This window comes from Berghia stephanieae, chromosome 8, assembly GCF_034508935.2.
Source record: "Berghia stephanieae isolate SIO BIC M18660-M18661 chromosome 8, UCSD_Bste_1.3, whole genome shotgun sequence".
Classification (NCBI taxonomy): domain Eukaryota; kingdom Metazoa; phylum Mollusca; class Gastropoda; order Nudibranchia; family Aeolidiidae; genus Berghia; species Berghia stephanieae.
In genome coordinates this window covers 1,287,896-1,292,895 of record NC_088367.1, presented here as the reverse complement: position 1 = coordinate 1,292,895, position 5,000 = coordinate 1,287,896, and the positions used below count along the sequence as shown (strand labels likewise).

The 5,000-nt window shown below is 30.5% G+C and overlaps 1 protein-coding gene across 1 annotated transcript in view; it reads right to left on the bottom strand.

Annotated features, from left to right (window-relative positions):
* The window catches only part of LOC144977996 (uncharacterized), a gene marked incomplete in the record, with an annotated part of 79,738 nt that overhangs the window by 48,497 nt on the left and 26,241 nt on the right, over positions 1-5,000 (bottom strand).

Here is a 5,000-nt window from a genome sequence, read left to right as displayed (position 1 = left end):
AAGACCTGGAATGAATTAAAAAGTTACTCAGGGTAAGAAGATGGAAACTGTTTGTCTGTGCCTATACCCTGACCCCGGTGAAAAAGGCAATGATGATGATGATGATGACATGAATAAAAGTACCAAATTTGCACTTTTCTACGTACGTGGTTTGAGTTTGGAGGCCATGCTATGGAAGTTCCTTCACATAACGGGAGTTCATATAAATCCAAAGAATACTAAAGGTTACAATATTATTTTGCTCGAATTATTTATCTAACATCAAAAGATGTTATTTGTTTTAAGAATACGTGGTGCTTAAGTGAAAACATCCATTGTATTGTCAAGTCCTTGCTACAGTAATCAATCAATTGCCATCTCTTGTCAATAAATAGATTGAAGATTTTCCAATGTTTCTGGGATTAACGTTGACAGCTGACCCTCTTCTTTTAATACTACTAATCTGTGAATGATCGACGTGTACATATATACAGGTCTGACATCCGAACCCAATAATTATGGACCTAGTTTAACATCGTTGTAATGGACGATATTTTGCGTCATTTTTGGAGATTTTCATTACAACAATGAGCCCAGAATGAATTGGGTTATCTGACCTTCAAATAAATACACGTCGAATACAACCCAATCGTTACTGTTTTTGGAGAGCCAAATTCCATATTTTTAACCAATAAAAGACAAGAGCGAGAAATAAACCTAGATTCTTGATTTCCATAGGAAACGTGATGTAAATGTTGCTGCTCGAAGCATAACTACGCCACTACCACATCATCTCATTCATCTGTGGTGTTTCATTCATCCTGTTTTGTTGATAAAGGGGAAACCCGAAACGTTTATTTGATCTGTTTTTGTAATTAAATTGAAGCTTACATTCAATATCACATTATATTCATCGGAAAGGTGACAGGTTCAAAACAAGCTCATCGAATGCCAGAAAATATATGATGTCCTCATTGGTCACTTGAAGTCAAATCCGGAAAGATATTTTTATACATAACTCGCACAAAACTACAAGCAGTTTCTGTTGGTTTGAATATGACAATACTGTTACATAGACCGGTCTACATACAACCTTCTAGTAGTTTCTGTTGGTTTGAATATGACAATACTGTTACATAGACCGGTCTACATACAACCTTCTAGTAGTTTCTGTTGGTTTGAATATGACAATACTGTTACATAGACCGGTCTACATACAACCTTCTAGGGAAGACTGTGAGAATTCATTTCGAAATAAATGTGCACAACAAGCGATTCGGTTAGAAAACGCCAACAATAATCTGATACCCTCAACGGTAAGCCCCGAACGGAATGAAAGAAAATAAATGAATGAACGAATGAATAAATGAATGAATGCATGTATAAATGAATGAGCACATAAAGATCGTATTCTTCCCACTATTACAACTGCCATTCATAAAAGCCAATGCAGTCATTGTAGAAATAAAAAAGTGCCGTCAATACACTGGAAACACCAGGTGTGAAAAGATTTTAAAAAATACTGACCGTTGTGTCTTTTTTTCGGGGTTGTATCTTATCCTTATCATTACAAAAAAACGGTGCTTTCTCCCAGACTTAAACTCATACAATGTAAATCAGTATGTGTAAATCTGTTGTTTGTATTTTATCTGTCATTCATTACCAAAAAAAAAACAAACTGTGTTTTTCCTCAGACTTAAAATCGACAATGTAAATTAATCATTAGACGTCTATGTATAAATCTTTGGTTTGTACCTTATCCGTCATTCATTACAGAAAATCTGTGTCTCTTCTTACACTTAAAATCGACAATGTAAATCTCTATGTATAAATCTTTAGTTTGTACCTTATCCGTCATTTATTACAGAAAATCTGTGTTTCTTCTCACACTTAAAATCGACAATGTAAATCTTTATGTATAAATCTTTAGTTTGTACCTTATCCGTCATTTATTAGAGAAAATCTGTGTTTCTTCTTACACTTAAAATCGACAATGTAAATCTTTATGTATAAATCTTTGGTTTGTACCTGAGACAATGTAAATCTTTATGTTAGTTATTATACCTTGATATTCTGGTCATCTGTGTCAAGATTTTTGCGTCAAGAGATCTTGTTCCTTTGATACCGTTCTTGACTGTTTGATTATCCTGGTTATCCGTGCCAAGATTTGGGGCTTAATTGTGACACTTCGCCTCAAAACGGTATTAAGTCGGGTTGGTTAAGATGTTGAAAATTGAATTTATAGCCAGAAATATCAGATTTGTGTTGAGTTTGTTTTATTGAGGAGAATGGATACCATGTTTTAGGGTGCTAATGCCAACAATTTATATTTTTGACCAGTTTAACATTTAATTCTGCTCCTAGGCATCTGGTTCGTTCCAACATAATACTGTTTTGAGACGATGGGTCAAAATTGAATTTTTATATAGCGCAATATCCATTAAACGTGCTAAAAGCGCTTTACAAGGGGTCCCTGACTAACAGCAACATTTAACATGTAGGACAAGACATGACGCCTGTACTGTAAGACAACGCTGTTAACAGCCAGGTACTCATTTTACATATGAGTTCGGTGAGAGATTGTGGCCGGGTAAAGAGCCTTTTCCAAGGACTCAACTATGAGCCGAGCGAGGTTCGAACCCAAGACCTTCCGATCCAACAAGACCACACAGCCGTTCTAAGTAATGGAGATAAAGATAAGGGGAGTAAATCTCATGAATGAACAACACAAAATTAACGACGTTTCGGCCCTTGACCTTTATCAAGTTCTAAGTAAACGTGGCTTTACTTAATATTTTGTGATTTTTTATTGAGACTTTAAAATTCTTTTATCAAGTGTAATAGGGGCCACATTCATTATCTTCAATGACTTTTCAGTTTGGATACAATAATAATAATAATAATAATAAATAATATATAATAATAATAAATATAATAATATAAAATAATAATAATAATAATAATAATAAATAATAATAATATAATAATATAATAATAATAATAAAATAATAATAATAATTAATAATAATAATAAATAATATAATAATAATAATAATAATAATAATAAATAATAATAAAATATAATAATAATAATAAAATAATAATATAATAATATAATAATAATAATAATAATAATAATAATAATAATAATAATAATAATAATAATAATAATAATAATAAAATTTAAAATTAATAATAAAAATAATAATATAATAATAATAATAAAATAATAATAAATTATAATAATAAATAAAAATAAAATATATAATAATAATAATAAAATAATTAATAATAATAAAATAATAATAATAATAATAATAATAATAATAAAATAATAATAAAATAATAAAAATAATAATAATTAATTAATAATAAAAAAAATAATAATAATAATAATATAATAATAATAATATAATAATAATAATAATATAATATATAATAATAATAAATAAAATAATAATATATAATAATAATAATAATAATAAATGTACATTTATATACGCTTAGCCGAAGCTTCGAAGTGCTTCACATTGACCATCAGTAAAAAAAACATTACACACTGCAGATTCGGACAAACGAACAAAAGCTCACACGCATCCAATTACACACACACACACACACACACACACACACTCACATACATACATACATACATACATACATACATACATACATACATACATACATACATACATACACACACGCACGTACACACACACACACACACACACACGTAGGCAGTTTTCAATAATTCCTGGCATAATCTAATTTAACTACTTCCCAAAGAGATAGGTTTTCATTTTATTTTTGAATTTATCAATTTTAATGTCAAGTGACGGATGTGTACCTTCGTCAGAATGAGAATCTCACACCCATCAAAAAGTCTGACGTCTACACATTGCCCTTGAAAGCTTCCTGGTATTTATCATTCATTAATTGTGACCCTCCACCCCAAAACGGTATTAAGTCTTGATGATTAAGATGCTTAAAACTGAATTTATAGCCAGAAATATCAGACTTGCGTTGAGTTTATATGTTTTATTGAGGAGAATAAATATCATAATTTAGTGTGCTAAATAGCAACGATTCATATTCTTGAGCAGGTTAGCGCTTATAGTCTGGTGTCTCGGAGTTATAGCGCTATATAAGTTTTCAGCATCATTATTATTATGATTTGACTTTTTAGCATCTGATTCATTCCGACATAATACCGTTTTGAGGCGATAGGTCACAATTGTTATTTCAAAATAACAAAAATGATAACAAATTACTACAGGAATGCGGTTTCATTAAAAAAAAATTTGAGAGAAAATAAACAACACACACACACACACACACACACACACACACACACACATCAAAAAAAAAAAACCAACAAAAAACAATTCCCCCCCCCCCAAAAAAAAAACACAAAAAAACCCCACACAAAAACAAATAACAACCCCTCCCCCCAAAAAAAAACCCCCACAAAAACAAAGAACAACCCCTCCGCCACACACACAAAACAAAAACATAAATACAGAATGCTACGCGGAACTTCATTGCCGACGTCGATGTATTCACGGGGCACGTCTACGTCCACGTATTTCTGCAGGTCTGATAACTGATTACAACAAAAGTGAGGCCATATCGAAATCGGTTATCAGACCTGCATATAAATAAGTACATTGGTCAACGTCGAAATTTTTCTTTGCAAAACTTTTCATGTTCTAAAACACATTTTGGGAACACCGTTGTTGTCTTATTATTATCCAATCGCAATAATAACTAAACTATTAGTTCAGAAATATTTGTATTGTTTATATTGTTTCATATGTGAAATACGGATATACACACACACACACACACACACACACACATATATATATAATATATATATTTATATATATATATATATATATATATATATAATATATTATTTTTAATATTTACCACAATGTGGTAATTCACTCAATTGCTACATGTCGAGCACTATCCGTACCATATTTGTATCAAACACGATTCAATATATTATAAATATA